Source organism: Antechinus flavipes, chromosome 4 (genome assembly GCF_016432865.1).
Source record: "Antechinus flavipes isolate AdamAnt ecotype Samford, QLD, Australia chromosome 4, AdamAnt_v2, whole genome shotgun sequence".
NCBI lineage: Eukaryota > Metazoa > Chordata > Mammalia > Dasyuromorphia > Dasyuridae > Antechinus > Antechinus flavipes.
This window is the reverse complement of record NC_067401.1, coordinates 479640394-479657995: the sequence shown is the minus strand read 5'-3', so window position 1 is coordinate 479657995 and position 17602 is coordinate 479640394. Positions and strand designations below refer to the sequence as shown.

At 41.0% G+C, this 17602-nt stretch overlaps 1 protein-coding gene across 3 annotated transcripts in view; it reads right to left on the bottom strand.

The window, feature by feature from the left end:
- The window catches only part of TESK2 (testis associated actin remodelling kinase 2), a 161508-nt gene extending 147307 nt beyond the window's left edge, over window positions 1-14201 (bottom strand). For 2 of the 3 annotated variants that reach the window (XM_051999875.1, XM_051999877.1), the window contains exon 1: window positions 13907-14201. The gene's annotated coding sequence lies outside the window, so the exon portion shown is untranslated. Of the gene's footprint in view, window positions 1-733; window positions 821-13906 lie in introns of those variants that run through there. The other variant, XM_051999876.1, reaches the window with a different exon arrangement.
- Between the last annotated feature and the right edge of the window lie 3401 nt (window positions 14202-17602).

Below are 17602 nucleotides of genomic sequence, written 5' to 3'. Positions count from 1 at the left end.
CAGCAATTTGTTCTGCTTGACAACAAATAATAGGCTTTATTTTTCTTGCTTTTTCATTAAAGAATAGAGAATGTAGAAGAGAGAAAATTCAGAACTGAGAATAAAATTCAATTTTAAAAATAAAATGAAATGGTGAAAAATACTATCCACATCCAGAGAAAAAACTATGGAGTCTGAATTCAGATCAAAGCATACTATTTTCATTTTGTTGTTGTTGTTTTTGCAAGCTTTGCCCTTTTGTTTCTTTTTTTTACAAAACGACCAATGTGAAAATATGTTTACATGATTTGTACATGTATGACCTAAAAATGAATAAATAAACAAAATCTACCAATCAACTCCTGAAAGTAAACCTAAAATAAAAACTTCCAGGATCATTATAGTCAAAATCCAAAGTTCCCAAGCCAAAGTAAATATACTGCAAGCAGGCAGGAAAAAAAAAATCAAACACTGAAGAGCCAGAATCAGGATTATATATGGTTTAGCAGCCACCATTCTAAAAGAGCTGAGACTTAGAATGTATTATAGACTTTGATCCAAAAATAACTCAGCCAGCAAAACCAAGTATAACCCTGTAGCAGGAAAAATGGAATAGAAGAATTCCAAGCATTTCTGATTTTAAAAAAGGCCAGAGCTACACAGAAATTCTGAAGTGCAAACAAAGAAGTTAAAAGAAATATTAGACAATAAACACTAACAATGATAAAGGACTAAATAAGGATAAAATGCTTACAGTCTTATAAGGGGAAATGATAATGTCCCCTCTAAGTCCCAAAATCATCAGGAATCACAAAGGAAGTTCAGAAACCTGGAGATAGTCCTCTGATATCTTAATCATCTTTTTTAAAAAATGGGAAAGAGAAGAGAAGAGGAATACCCTGCAAAGGAAGAAGGAAAGGTTAGGGGAAATGATTTCAGCTATATAGTTCCACAAGCAGTAGTCTACACACAAAATGATCACATCAGGTACGAGGGGAGGCAGCAGCTAACATTTGCACTTCATGCTCATCTGAACAGTCACAGAACAGAAGAAAACACATACATACACACCCAGTTAGATACCAAACTACATTTACTAAACAGGGAAATAATAGGAAAAGAGGAAGCAGAATTCAAGGAAGGGTAGATTATGGCAGGGATCAGTGCTAAGCAAAACAAACTCAGGAAGATAGTGCAGTGGATAGTGCCAGGCCTGGGGTTAGGAAGACTTTTCTTCATCATGAGCTCAAATTTTCATGAGGTCAATTCTCAGACACTTCCTAGCTGTGTGATCCAGGGCAAGTCACTTCACCTTATTTGCCTCAGTTTCCTGATCTGTAAAATGAGCTGGAGAAGGAAATGGCAAACCACTCCAGGATCTTTGCCAGGAAAACCCCAAATGGGACACAGAGGATCAGACATGACTAGAAACAATTAAACAACCAAACATCTTTAGAATCTTCCTAAGACAAGTCAAACAAGCAATACAATTTTCTGATATGGCGCTGGTTGACTGTACAGGTTTCATAGGCATATAACAGTGAAATCAACCCAACAGCTCTGTAGTTCTTAAGTTAACTATACAACCTGGTATCTCTTCTCCGCCAGACTTTTTCAGTCTGCAAATGCAGACCTAGCTCCGGCAATATATACATTAACCTCACCATTTCTGTGGACATGTCTAGAGAGTATTCTGCCAAGGTAAGTAAACTTCTCCACAGCATTCAAAATTTTTCCATTTGCTGTAACCAATGAATGGTGCAGGGCTGGCTAGTAGAAAACCTGTTTTCTTGGTGTCAATTGTCAGGCCAAAATTAGCACAAGCAGCAGAGAATCGATTCATCCTCTTGTGTATCTCAGCCTTTATCCAGAACCTTTGCAAGCGTGCATTTAATGCCCTCATGAAACTAATGTACAATACTGATAAATTTCTCCAGGCTACCAAATTTCACCATGATATTCTACAAGCCCTCATATCTGATAGTATTAAAGACCATGATCATGTCAACAAACATTGTATACAGATCTCTATTCTGCTCCAGGCATTTCTCCTGGAGTTGTTCAGCAACATACACTATGCCAGCAGTTCCTCAACCCTTTCCAAAGGACAATGGCTCTTGGGTACATGATCACCTTCCAGAAGGACCAGTCAGTTAAGGAGGTCTTTGGTGAGAATTTTATCAGCAATAACTAAAAGGGAGACTATTTCTGCCTTTCCCGCCCCATTCTAGTGATTGTCACAGAAGAACCTCTTTTCTTTCACTTCAGAGATGGCCAATAGAGTCACCTAGATCTCCTGGGGGAGAGCATCCTCCTGCCAAAATATTTCAGTCAGCTTTTGTATAAGCAACAGACCACCTGCCATGCACATCTCTATTGGGAGGAATCAGCATCAAGCACTTTGCCACAAGAGAGGAACTCGACGGCATTCAAAATCTCTGCTTTAGTTGGAAGTTTGGCTACACAGGGATTGACTTAAATATGAGATATTTGGTGACCAGCTTTAGCCTTGGTTGATGATAGTCTATTGAGAACAATATGGAAATGTTCAACTATCTCTCAAGGATCATGTCCTTATCACTGATCAGTGTGACTCTATCAGCACTGAGTACCTGAGCTATATCAAGGGGCCTCAAACTTTTTAAATAGGGGGCCAGTTCACTGTCCCTCAGACTGCTGGAGGGCCGGACTATAGTAAAAACAAAAACTTTGTTTTGTGGGCCTTTAAATAAAGAAACTGCATAGCCCTGGGTGAGGGGAATAATCGTCCTCAGCTGCCACATCTGGACCACGGGCTGTAGTTTGAGGACCCCTGCCATAGATCTTTGGTCCATAACGAGTCTTCAGAAAATCGTAAAAACGCTTTGGATTATTACTATAAGCATAAAAATGAATCGTTTGTCTTCTGAGTCAAGAATCTTGCATCTCAGGACAGTTAGGTGGCAAATGCCCTTAAGTCAGGAGGACCTGAGTTCAAATCTGCCCTCAGACACTTAATACTTTCTAGCTCTGTGACCCTGGGCAAGTCACTTAACGCCAATTGCCTGGGGGGCGGGGGGGGGGGAGGGAGAGAGAAAGAAGAATCTTGTATTTCTTTAAGCTTTGTTTGCATTTTACTTTTTTTTTTCCTGCACCATCACTGCACCATATAGCTGCCCCTGCACTTTACTTTTGATGGAGTTAAACTCCACTTTTAGAGTTGGACAAACTATCCCGCTGGTAAACCTGATGGAATTCTAATTTTTCATTCATTTTCATCATAACCCTGATGTTTATGAGTATTCTGACTGAAATGAGCAAATGCAGGATTGTGCATCAAGTCTCTGAAAGCTGCCTACTCCTTTTCTAATCCACGTTGCTAACTGTGCTGACTCAGCTTTCCCTCCAAATCAACAATAAACTGTTCATGCATGGAGATGATATATAATGACAGATTAAAGGAATCAGGCACATTTGGCCTGAAGAAGAGAAGGTTCAGGGGAGGCATATTGATTTGAAGGTCTATAATGTGAAAGGGGATTCAATTTGTTTTATTTACGCTCAGAAGGCAAAAGCAGGAGCAATAAGTAGAGGTTGTGAAAATGAAAATTTAGGCTTGATATTAGGAAAATCTTTCTAACAATTAGAGCTGTGTTATAGTGAAACACTTCATATCAAGAGGTAAAGACTTAATTGTCACCTGTCAGGTATGTTCTAACGAAGATTTTTTTTTAGTGTAAACTGAACAAAATGACCGCTAAGGTCCCTTCTAGCTTTCAAATACTGTGATTCTATTAAAAAAAAAAAAAAAAAAAAAGGTCTAGGACAGGGCTCTGGGATATATCCACATATGAGGAGTAGCATGTGGATAATGATTATTCAAAGGAGACTGGGAAAGATCATTTAGGAAGAGAACCACTATCATAAGAGAAGAGTATCATCATGAAAACCCAGGGAGGAAGGCATATACAGAAGGAGGGGGAGACCAACAGAGACAAAAACTACAGAAAAAGACAAGAAACTTGAGGATGGAGAAAAGACTGTTGGATTTAGTCTTCCTGACAGTGATCATCCATCCCTTTTCCAAATGTTAAATATAATAGGAAACTACAAAGCAGCCTGTTTCACAAGAGAACAGTTCCATTCTTCCTTATGGATTGTGGCAGAACTTCCTCAGTAACACCTCAGGAGCAATTCTGCTTCTACCCTCTGAAGCCACCAAATAAAGTGGGCTTACTTTTTTATGTGACTGTCCTTCACATGTTTGAAAATAGTACTTCTACCTTCCCCTCACCTTCTCTTCTTCAGATTAAATGTACCTAATTCCTTCCTTCAAACCTCATGTATATCAATTGGAAAGTCTCTGAGATTCCTTCCAGTTGTTAAATTTCCCAATTCAATAAGTGTGAACAGGTTGGTAAAAGAATTTTCTCCCTTATCTTCCCAGAATTCTAGAATCCCAGAGCTGGAGGGAAGCTTAGAGCCCAGTTATTCCAATCCATCTGAACAACCATCTCTTTTGCAATACTCTACAAACAGTCCTTACTCAATCTCTCCAGTTTTTCCCATAGCCCAAGTACCCTAAGTAAAGACAAATCTCTTGAATTGTAGAGTATGACTGAACTCCCCACTTGGAAACTGATGTGTCCTCAGTCATTCCATTTTAATGAAAGGCCCAGATGGGCCATGCCTTAAGTCTCTGGACTTTGTCACCAAGGGCCTGGGAGGGAATCTTCCTTCTCCTTTCTCATTCTCTTTTATGTGTTACTTTCTCCATTAGAATATATACTCCTCAAGAGCAGCACAGAGCTGATGCTTAATAAATATTTGTTGCCTTGCCTTGGAATGAGGATGTTTGACCTGGAGAATGTCCAAGGGAGCCATGAAAGCTGACATGTAGAAAAGTGATCAGACTACCAAGCTGATACAAAAAGCCTTTGTTGAAGACTTAGGGTACCCACCAAGACAAAAAAACTACATCCCCAAGCTGCCCTCAAGGAGCACGCATTCCAATGAAAGATAAACATATGCTATGCTTAAGGATATAACTTGACAGTCTGAAGGAAGAAGCACTAACAACCAGGAGATCAGCAAAACCTTCTAATAGAGCTAAGTCTAATGTGAGTTTAGCCTGAAACGAAGCTGGGGATTCTGTCTTCCAAATGTGAAGTGGAGGAGTTGGGGAAGAAAAGAGAGAGTGAGAGTCAAGAAACATACTGCTAAGTCAGAAAAGCAGCAATAATCAAATTTGGTTGGAAATTTGTATCAATGCACATATTGGTATTCAATAATATCAGTGTGAAAATGGGAAAGAAAGAATGGTTAAAAAAAAAATGTTGGAAAATAGAGATCAAAGTAATACCATATTTTGGTAGAACTACAAATTAGTCCAAGGATTCTTAAAAATAATTTGGAATTATTCCAGTTAAGTGATTAAATGATCCATGTTCTTTACCCCAGAGATCCCATTACTATATATTACTATATACTAAAAAGAAATGAAAGATTTTCTTTAGCAAATACATGGGGAAAGGTCCCCTCTATACATGACAAACTATTTATAGAAATATTTTTGTGGGGGCAAAACTGGAAACAAATTGGTATTCAGTGATTTGTAAATGGCAGAAAGGAAGAGATGAGAAATTCATCAATTCAATTCAAGCATTTATTAAGCAACTGCTAGGTGCCAAATACAGGGTTAGGTAAAAGGGATACAAAGACAAAAACAAGACAGCCTCTGTCTTATTGGGAGATATTAAAGATAGAAATTCAGATGATTATCATTTCACAAAAAATAAAACTTGTATAAACATAAAGCCATTGCCACAAAAAGGTCAAAACAACCCAGAATGTGCAACTACTTGAGGTAAAATTGAGGAAAATAACTGGATAAGAAATCATGCTGGAGGCAGCACCATTCCGAAAGAAATGAGGGGCTGTTCTTATAGAAGTCTGAAAGAAAGGAAGAGTCCAAAGAGTTTCAAAAACTCATGCCAATTATACCCCAAAGAGATACTAAAGAAGGGAAAGGGACCTGTATGTGCCAAAATGTTTGTGGCAGCCCTGTTTGTAGTGGCCAGAAACTGGAAAATGAATGGATGCCCATCAATTGGAGAATGGTTGAGTAAATTGTGATATATGGATGTTATGGAATATTATTGTTCTGTAAGAAATGACCAGCAGGATGAATACAGAGAGGCTTGGAGAGACTTACATGAACTGATGCTGAGTGAAATGAGCAGAACAGGAGATCATTATATACTTCAACAACGATACTGTTTGAGGATGTATTCTGATGGAAGTGGATTTCTTGAATAAAGAGAGCTAATTCAGTTTCAATTGATTAAGGATGGACAGAAGCAGCTACACCCAAAGAAAGAACACTGGGACATGAATGTAAACTGTTTGCATTTTTGTTTTTTTTCCCCCGGAGTTACTTTTACCTTCTGAATCCAGCTCTTCTGTACAACAAGAGAACTGTTCGGTTCTGCACACATATATTGTATCTAGAATATACTGTGACATATTTAACATGTATAGGACTGCCTGCCATCTGGGGAAGGGGGTGGAGGGAGGGGAAAAATCGGAACAGAAGTGAGTGCAAGGGATAATGTTGTAAAATATTACCCAGGCATGGGTTCTGTCAATAAAAAGTTATTATAAAAAAAAAATCATGCCAAGTCTCGCCCAAAATTTCAGTCAACAGGACATCAATAATTACCAACCTACATATGTACTCTCCCCTCACTCTCTTAAGATCTTTATGAAAAAGCTCTACACTTTTGTCAAAAGTGTCACTGATGAAAACTATGACAAAGTTTCCCCAGCAGACCATATCATCACAGTCAGATAAATGAACACAAGATCTTAATGCACTGGTTGTTGTTGTGTGTATTAAAAAATATCTGACTCAGGAAAGCAAAACCCAGCATTCAAGGCTCCCTGTCCACAAGATGGCTTGCAAATATAAGCTCACACAAAGAATACAAGGCAATACAATTTTGCAGGAAAAGCCTTGGCAATAAAGTCAGAGATTCTGGATTCAAATCCTACCTCTGAATTTCCCTGGGCCTCAGTTTTCTTATCTATCAAATAAAGAGACTAATTTAGACAGCCACTGAGATCTATCCCAATCTTAGTGTCATGATCCTATGATTCCTTAACAGATACATCTGAGATAATTTTGTTAAATCAACCTCTCCCAATTGTCAATGTTAGGTGAAGTTTCAGACAAAAAGCCATACTCACCAAAGATGTGGACTAATGTTCTGGATGTGTCCTAGACATATCTCAGCCAAAAGAAGGATTCCCAAAAAGTTTGTCTGTCAATGACATTGTGCTGATTGCATAAAAACTAAGAATTCTACAGAACCTCCTAATGAGATCCCTGAACACTAAGAAAGAATTTCCAGAAAAATCCATAAAGAAAAAAACCAGATGGATAAAAAAGCACTATTCCACTGTTAGTTGATCATCCTATCCTACCCTGGACAAGCAGACAATGAGTTGGGCCCAGAATTAGACAGAAGAATGGTCTAAATCAAATTTGAGAAAGTACATTGAAAGTCAATATCCCAAACTTGATACAAAGACCCATCTTTTTAAGACCAGTGATGATAATACAATTATGCTTCATGAAACAATTTCTACTCAACAATAAAAATTGTGAGTGACCCAAAAACCAATGGAAAGATACATGGTTGATTTATTTATTTATTTATTTATTTATTTTGTGGGTAGTTGATTTACATAGACTGTAAGCACATCATCCACAATTGCTGAACTCAAGTAACATAATATATATATATATATATATATATATTTTCCTTTTTGTCTGCATTGAGATTTCACAAGGGAGTTTCTTGAGTGAGGAAATACCCTCTACTAAGGCACATCAGCACCTGCTCTGCAATTTATGGTCTTCAAGTCTCAGGGGCATAGAAGATTCAGAAATCTTGCTCAAGATCACAGCCAGTGTCTGAGGCAGAATTTTAACCTAAGAGGCCAGCTCTCTCTAGATTCCTACCTTTTTTCACAGAAAAGAGAATATTCAAAAAATGTGGAACTGAAAAAGGAAGCATACTAGTCATAAAAAGTGTGAAATGATTAAAAAAAAAAACTTAGAGCAGGTGTTCGTAACCAGGGGTGTATGAACTGGGGTTTTTAATACTGTGATTACCGTATTCCAATATACTTGGGTTCCTTTGAAATTCAATTATGTTTTACTTTATGCATTTAAAGCCATAATTGTGAGAAGAGGCCCCTGGCTCCTCCAGACTAAGTGTCCAAAATGACCCAAAGTAAAGCATTCTTCCTTGAGTGTGAGAAGTATCAAGAGCTTTGGACAGCTCACGGTAAAGGACTTATGGAAGAACATGGACAAGAGTGGCAGAATGAGAAAGCAGGAATAAACTGCAGTCTACTCCCATTCTTTACCCATAAACTTTAATTAGTCAACAAACTTTGTTTTCCTACAGAGACTATCAGTTTCTTCCTGAGAAAACTATGTTTGCTAATTAATTTAAGTATAGAATAACTAGGAGGCCAGTCTGCTAATGTAACAGAGAGCTGCCTTTAGATTTAGGAAGAACTGGATTCAAGTTCTGCTTCTGATAAATAATATTAAAATAATATTTTTTCAATTACATGTAAAGACAATTTTTAACATTTATTTTTACATTTGAATTCCAAATTTTCTTCCTTCCTCCCCTTTTCCCTCGCCAAGATGACAAGCAATTTGATATAGATTATATGCTTCTGACACATAATAGCTATATGACCATGAATAAGTCACGAACATTCTCTAGTTTGGTTAAATCACATGCAGGTCTAGGCCATAGTTTCCTAAACTTTGGGTTAAAACTCCATATAAATGTAAAAGTTGCAAAAAGGTATCAAATATTCTACCAAGATTCTTTATGTAAAAATAAACAAGCATATTCATCTCATTAGTATGCAAATTTGCTTTCATTTTTCATAAATGGTAAAATTATATATAGCAAAGAATTGTTTTTTAAAAATTTTCTTTATGATTATCAGTAAATGTTTGATTTGTGTACCTAAATTTTATATACCTATATATTTGGGAGGGTCACAATTTCTCAGGCAAGAAAGGGATATAACATGTGTAAAAAGTTTAAGAAATTCTGGTCTAGACCAAAAAAAAAGGGAATGGAAGAGAAAATTGGGGAAAACTCTAGAGAGTCAATCAGGAATTTGGCTAAGAATAAATAAGAAAAAATTTATCTTAGTGATCATATAAAAAAATCAGTAGCAAGCTACAATGAAAATTTAAGCATAAAGAAGAATCAACCAACCAATAAGTATATATTAAATGACTGCTATGTGCTAGACACCATGCTTGGTGCTGGATTTACAAAGGGTTTGTAAAAGATAGTCTCTGCCCTCAAAGAGCTTACAATCTAAAAAAAGAGATATCAGGAAAACAAATATATATACAAATCAAATATATACAGGATAAATCGGTAATAATTAAAAGAAGAAAGGAATAAAGAAGACACTAAACTTCTATATTTAGAGATCAGATAATATGAAATCAGTACTAGAGAAGTTGAACTATTTAGTTATAGCATACTAAAAATTATTTTTTTAATTTTTATTTAATAATTACTTTATATTGACAGAATCCATGCCAGGGTAATTTAAAAATTATTTTAAAGTTCAAATTAGCATATAAAATGAAGCAATTAAGGTGGAGCAATGGATAGAACACTTGACCGGATGTCAGGAAAATCTGATTTCAAATCCATGTCCAGACATTTGCTAGGTGTATAACCAAGGTCAAATCATTTTTGATTTGACAGATAAACTGTCTGCCTCAGTTTCCTAATGTATAAGATTAAGATAACAAGAACACCTGCTTTCTAGAGTCATTGTGAGGATAAAAATGACATATTTGTAAAGCGCTTTGCAAACCTTAAAGTACTATGTTAATGCTATTTTATTGTGTTGTTTTTGTCCAAAGCACAAAAATCCCAAAATTACTTTGATGTAATACTTTACCACTGGGTCTCTAGCTACACAGGAAAAGAAAAAAGAATTCCACTAAGATAAAGAATGATGCTTCTATGCTATAACATTTCCCTTTCTAAGGGAATGATTCAATTAAGTAGTCACTTCATGAAAATCTATTTAACCATATTTATCATCAAGAAACAAAATGCCCAAAGCCCATGCCATTGAGAAAGAAGTGAGAAACAAGTGACCGGGGGGAGATCTGCAGCAAGGGGACAGATAACCTGGGAATAAGATGGGAGCTGAAAATAGTAAAATCAATTCAACATTCAAATGTAACAAATTAAATAAATAAGGCCAGAATTTTTTTAAATGAAATTTGCATGGCTTTGAGTCATGAAATTCCTCAAATTGATATCTGTCTTGAGGTGTTAAAATGATTCACCGCACATTGTAACATGCTGTACATTCCTGGACAAACATATAATGGTATATAATGCTGACAATGAGGAATCTAAGAAATGTTTACTAGAATATGAAATGAGGAAGAGATTTATTCCTAAGTGCTCATTCTGCTGATTTGTCATTTTTCCAGTTCACCAAAAGATTAACAAAGCAATTTCACTCTGCCACTGGTTTGTTTTTTTTTCCCCTTAGGCAGCTTGAAGGTCAGTGGATTTTTTATTTTCTCTATGTGCCTAGGAAATCAGATTAAAGCCATAGAGATTCATAAATTTTCTCTGAGAAAGTCTGCCAAGGCTTAAACTTCCTATTAGGTCCCACATAACTGGGAAAAATTATATCCAATATGTATTTTACCCATATACTTCACATCCATGGGTGCAAGACATCTCTCCTTTTTTAGAAAAAAAAAGGTGTCACTTTTACAATCAAAGGTTAAAGAGGTTGCTAGAGATGAAAGATAAATAAGGCAGACTAAAGCACGTTCTTCTGTTAGACATATAAGAGAACAGCAGTATGAACTTCAAGTTCAAAACTGTTTCAAGATTCCTAAAATTCCTGCCTTTGAAAGATTCTATATCCAGAGCAAAAATTAGCCATGAAGTCAAGGTCAAGACCTCACTGGTGGCCATGTTAAACTACTTTATAAACCTATACACTCAGTTACCAAGCATTTTAAAATAGAAGCACACAGAATGAAATGCATAAGTCTTTCTTTAAAAAAAAAATTGATTTTTCCTATCACAGAAAGTTCTTCCAGGCCATTCTAGAATTAGTAGTTTTGTTAGCTTTGGAAGAGAAAGATGACTAGAACTCATTCTAGGAAGGAAAGAAGGGCTAACAACACTGTTGTTCAGTTGTTTTACCGTGTCTGACTCTCCATGACCCGATTTGGGATTTGTTTGGCAAAGATCTGTGAGTGGTTTGCCAGTTCCTTATCTAGCTCATTTTACAGATGAGGAAACTGAGGCAAACAGGAGTAAGTGACTTACTTGCCCAGGGTCCCACAACTAAAAAGTATCTGAGGCCTGATTTGAACTTGAGTCTTCCTGACTTCAGGACTGGGCTCTATCCACTGAGCAACCTAATAACATTTTACATAACTTTTTATGGCTTTCTACATACTTTTATGGTCACGCAATTCATTCCAGAGCACCGTATGGCACACAGGGCACAGGTCACTGAGTCTCATATTACACACAAGGGAATTGCAGTTCAGAGATTAAGGGAACTGCCCAGTGGCACCCACACACAATAGGAAACAAGGCATCCAAGTCTAAGTACTAGTCTAGTGCCCTTCCTATTCCACATCATGGCCTCTCAGAACCATTCTTGCAAGGGAGGTTTCCCCAAATGCTGAACTACAGTAGCCTGAGAAAGCCTGGCAGAAACCATACTGCCTGGGAAGACATACACAGGGAGGACCATAAGGTAGATAACACCAAACTGCCAGCACCAAACTTGTCACACTCTCCAGTCTGGAAGAGGAAAATGATATCATTGCCATAGCCACCTTGAATTTCACAAACATCTAATAAGCTCCTCCTTGTACCAAGCACTACCTAAATGCCAGAGTTCCCCATGAAAGCCCTTATTTTGGATTATAATCCAATATAACATTCACCAAATGGCATGTAACACAAACACTTTCCCACAGGAAAGCAGAGAAGATTCTTCTGTATTTGTGTGAAACTAGTTCTAAGACAATGCAAATACATTTAAGGCCAAGATTTTTCTTTCTACACAGCACTGAACCCAAAATCTTAATAAGGATCTTCCATCACCTTCCTCCAATAGAGGGGGGTATTCTTGCAAGCAGAAAAGTGAGAAAAAGACAGCACCTGAGATGCCCAGGCCCCTCGGCCCACTCCGGCTTCCCAGCAAGGACTGGAGGAATCAGAGGAAAGAAGAAGCCCACTGTGACTGCAGCCCACACTACTTTGGGAACCAGCAGTCCTCAGAAGGTGTCTGTCCCAGTCTCTTCTGCAATCAACCGCAGCCAACCTCAAATAAAGGTTTCCTTCTCTCTCTCCCCTTTGCTTCCTCCCTGAAGGCCCCCTCACTAGACCCAATTCAGGGGTTACCTCCTTTCCTTCAGTAGAGATTTCTGCCCCTCCAAGTGCCCTTTACAGAGGCCCTGCCAGCTCCTGCCCTTGCCCCCACATCCTCTATACTAGATTATCTGCGCACATATCATCTCCCCTGCCCCCATCATCTCTTTCAGACCAAGAGCCTGGCCTACTTTGTATCTCCATATGCCCCAGGAGCAGAGTCTCTTATACACAGTAGCTACAAGAGTTCAATGACACAAGTCACCCCCCCCAAAGGGTTATGGTTTAAAATGGCAATCTCCGTGGAAAGCAGGCCTAAGGGAGGGAGAGAGAGAGAGGAATTCCCCAAGCTAAAATAGGAAGGAGATTTAGTCCAGAAGGCAAAAATCTCCAGAGAAAAGGCAGGGGGATCTCAGAATCACGGAAATGGAGGGATGAGAATGTCTGAGGTAGGAAATTCTAGAGGACTGGAGAGTTGAGGGGAAAACTCCTTGGCTTCCTAATGGGCAGCATCCTGAGAATGGGGAAACACAAGAGAATCTAAAAGACAACAAAGAGATGGGTAACCCAGAGAACAGGCATGGAATCCCTTCCCTTCTCCCAGGGTGTAAGGAAAGCCAAGGGACCTCCAAAGATACCTCCGGGGAAGTAGGACCCTTGAGGCTAGAAAGGGAATACCCTGGAATGAAATGAAGGAGTCGGGGAGAAGGGAGAAGATACGTGGCAATGGGGGGGGAGTTCCTGAGAACTAAGGAGATGCAGGAAATTGCAGCATCGATGAGGTTATGGGGGAGGAGAAACCTTAAAATGAAAAAAGAGCAGAGAAAAGGTAAGAACTGGGGGGGGGAGGGGAAGAGACCCCTGTGCTGCAATGCGGAGGGTCAGAGGGAAGGGGAAACTCGGGGGAAGGGAATGGGAAGGCCTGAGAGGTGAGACACTGGGATCAGCGTGGGGGACTCATATGGAGAGAAATGGGGGAGGGGGGACGATCCGGGAAGACTGAGACGAAAGGAAGCATCCTGGGAGGAAGGGCCGTTTTGTGCAGGTTAGGGGAGCCCTTTAGGATTCAGGGGTGCAAAGAGAGGGATCTGGGATGAGGCACTGCCAGGGAGAAGAGGACCAAGGGGAGGGAAGGAACTTCTAGGGGAGGGTCGGAAGATACCCCCTCTAGAAGAGCCTGATGAAGGGGGCGTGGCCTCGCACACACACACACGCGCGCGCGCCTGCGGGGGCGGTCTTGGGAGAGGGGACGGCCCTAGGGGAGTGGCAGAGAGACCCCCCCCCCTCCTCCACCTGGGTGAAGAACCCGGAGGCGGAGCGGGGGAGGGGGTAAGGAGGAGGCGGGGCCTGAGCCAAAGACTCCCCCCTCCCCCGCAGGCCCTGAGGCTGGATGTTCGCGGGGGCGGGGCCTGAGGGAGGAGCTTGAGGAGAGAAGGGGCGGGAGACGGTGGGCCGCTCACCTGAGGCTGCAGCGGGGCCGGAGCGAGGCCTGACTGCTCGGGCGAAGGGCTCATAGTCCTCAGCCCCCGGCCGCGGCGGTGGCGGCGGCGGCGGCAGTCCTGGTCCTTGGCACGGGCACTGGGGGTGCTGCGAGCCGAGAGGTGGCAGCCATGTCCCTGTCCCCGTCGCTATTCCTGTCCCCGGGACCGGAGCCAGGCCGCTGCCCCTCTTGGGGCCGCGTCCTCGGGGCTCAGCAGCCGCGAACTACTGAGGCGCTCTCCCCGCCGGCCACCGGGCTGAGAGGACGGGGGCGGGGCCTCAGCGCCGCCCCCCCCTACTCGTTCCCCTCCCCCGGACTAGCCAACCCACGATTGCCCTCTCGGAACCCGGACGCCGTATTGGTCCGTGAGTCCACGTGGTTCGGAGGGCCGAACGAGGAGGCTTCAGAGCCAATGAGCATCTGGAAATGCCGATTCCGACAGACTCCCGGACCAATAAGAAAAAAGTCGAGGCGTAAACAGAAGAGGAGGGGTAAAAAGTGACTGAGGAACTCCGAATTCCTGGTCCCGCCGAACTTTCTGGGGGCGGGGATAAACACACAGGCAGACCAATCAGCTTCAGGAAACTTACTGATTGATGTTTCAGAAAGCCAATTGGCGAAGCAGCGCGGGGAATACGATTTCCTACGGCTATTGAGTCAATTCTATGAAAGCTGGGAGCCGGGAGAGGCTGGAGGGACCCGAAGTTCCCTGGCACGCCCCCAACCGTACGGCACGTTACGGAGCTCCAGAATTTTAGAGTGAATGGACTGCAGAGAAGTGGTTACCAGACGCTTTACTATACCAAATTCTGTGCGGAGCTGAGGGATACAAATAAAAAGCGCTTTCGAGGAGGCTCGTCTCTAATCGGGCTACCCTTGTGGGGGAAGGGGCGTGGCTTGGAAGAGACCAGGTAACCCTCGGAGTTAAGAGCAGGATGAGTGCGCCATTGAGGACAGGACAGATCCAGCCCCTGTCTCACTGTCAGGGGACAGTGACCATGGTCCCAGCATTGCCCTGCGAAGAGGTTCTTCCCCTTTTTTGTTTCCCTGTCACTGGGCAGTCTGGTAAAACTACGGACCCTCTTCTCAAAATTATGTTTTTAAGTACTACACAAAACATAGGATTGCAAAGAAATTCAATTAGATTTGAGCCCGAAACCAAGAAAACCTCGGTTCAAGTCCCGCCTCTGACATGCTGTGTCACAACTCGATTTCTTTGTGCTCTCCCACTCTCTACAACTAAAGGTGTGTTGACCCGAATTGGCAAAGAGGTTTTCTTCATTTGGAAGTTCCTTGTCCCAATGAAATCACAGGTGGCCCAATCTCCGGCCCTATCCAGTCGTTATCCACATGGTTCCAAAACTATGGGTTAGCGAACTGTTCTTGAGAAGATGGTCTAAGAATAGGGATAGAGAAGGATATTAAATGGCTACTCAGTCCAATCTTCTCAGAAAGAGGGCAGGGACTTGTCCCCGATTACACCCAAGTAATTATTGGCAGAGCCTGGATTCTAACCCAGGTCTAAACTAAAGTTGAGCATCCAGCACTCCCATCACTTCTTCCCGCCTTCCTTCCTAATGTTGCCAGAGTTAATAAAGCCTTGCTAGTGTAGTCTTTCCCACCCCCAACCTCCAGGTCTATGCTTTGTTTTCTCAATAGATAGGACTCCAAAGAGAGGGGGATCATCCTCCCAAAATAGCAAGAAGGTTAGTAGAGTACCTGAAGAGGAGTAAAGTGTAATAAGCCTGCCAAGGTGATCCCAGAAGTTATAGGTAGCCACTGAAGTTTATTGGCAGCTAAGTGAAGGCTTCTTTCCATGACATCAAAGAACACAAAGGCCCCTTGGGAAATCATATTCCCAGTGGGTGATGTGGAACCTGAATGAAAAAGAAAAGCCATTTCTCACACAACAGAAATTATATCACATATTAGATTGCATCTCTCTAGCACTGTCACTCTCCTGCCTCCCTTTTTTAGTCCCCCAGGGCCTAAAGGATATTAGCTCATCATTCCTGGCACATGGAGGTACCAAAAACCTTGATGCTTGTGGATGTTGATTGAGTCTTATCTCTACTGGCTACTTCCTGTGTGAGTCTGGGCAAGTCCCTTGCTTTCTGAGTCTCCATAAAATGAAAGGGTGAACTCTGAGTTATCCCACTCCCAATGGTAATGCCATAATGTCTGTATTACTAATGAAAATATAGACATAATGGGATTACCTGCCATCTAGAGGAGGGGGTGGAGGGAAGGAGGGGAAAAGTTGAAACAGAAGTTTTTACAAGGGTCAATGTTGAAAAATTACCCATGTATATGTTTTCTATATAAAAAGCTATAATTGAAAAAAGTAATATAGACATAGTGATGCCAGTACCATCCCTGACAAGTGTGCTCAGGAGAAAAGGGCTCTGAGGAAACGTTAAGACACTCCAAACATGACTAAGAGAATTCACCGGATCTGGACTCAAGCATCCTCTCCCACTTTTCCCCTATAACTAGAGGGGTCCTCTCCAGTTTCCACACCTCTCTTCATGCTCTAACCCTCTTCCAGTGGACCATGTCCACTCTGCAAAGTCTTTAGGATTCCATCTCCCAGCATACTTCTTGGACTATTGGAAAAGACACTATATATCTAAACCAGCCCAGCCCAGCCTCCTGCACCGAGAAGGATCCTGGATTGGGAGGGTTTTTTTTTTTTAATATAAAACAAATAAATCAAATCTGCATTCAAACCCTTTTTCCTAGCCTCTGAGCCCAAAAGACTTGGGTTCAAGTCCCATCTGAACCCAGTTGACCTTGTGAGTTCCTTCATTTCTAAGTAGCCCATTCATAAGTAACAGAGCAGATGACAATCCAAACTGATAGAGGAGTTTCCTCCCTGGGAAGTCCCTTCCTAAACACTGAATTCCTTAGGGCTGCCCCCCCCAAAATCAAACAAAGCAAACTCTTTATGTGTCAGTGACTTTGTGATTCTAGGAAATCTTTTTCTTCCCTGAGCTCTGAAATGCCCTATCTATAATACAGAGGAATCTAACTGGTTGGTTCAGCTAAGCCTCCTGGGACTTATCTAAGCTGGTCTGGTCCAGGGACCACAATCCTTAAAAAAGCACTGACCTGGAGATGGTGAGGTCCTCCTCATGTTCCCATTTGCAGATGACTTTGTATTGCCTACAACAAGCTCAAAGAACACTCCCAGATGAGATACACAATCCCTTAAAGGAGTTCAACCTTTTCATCCACACAGGATAAAGCAAATGGATACATAGTAGATATACTATCTAGACTAAATCGAACAAGAGGAGGAAACCAGGCTGGATCATATTCAGGATCCAAGTGGTTTGGTCATTGCCTTCAGATAACTTGCTTGATGTGTGCTCTTTTACTTAACCTCTGTCTGCTTTAATTCCCTCATCTATAAAATAGAAATAATAAGACCTACTCCTACAATTATTGTGAGAATTAAATTAGATAATATTTGGAAAATCCTTGGTCAATTTTAAAGTGTTATATAAATAGTGGCTATTATTATTACTTAATAAATAACCCTGAAACACAAAACCATCTTTTAAATACTGCTATCCTGCTGCTATCACTCTGTGGTTATGACTCATAGGGAGGGGAAAGGGAAGAAGTATTTATATAGCTTCTATTCTGTGCCGGGCACTGTGCTAAATGTTTG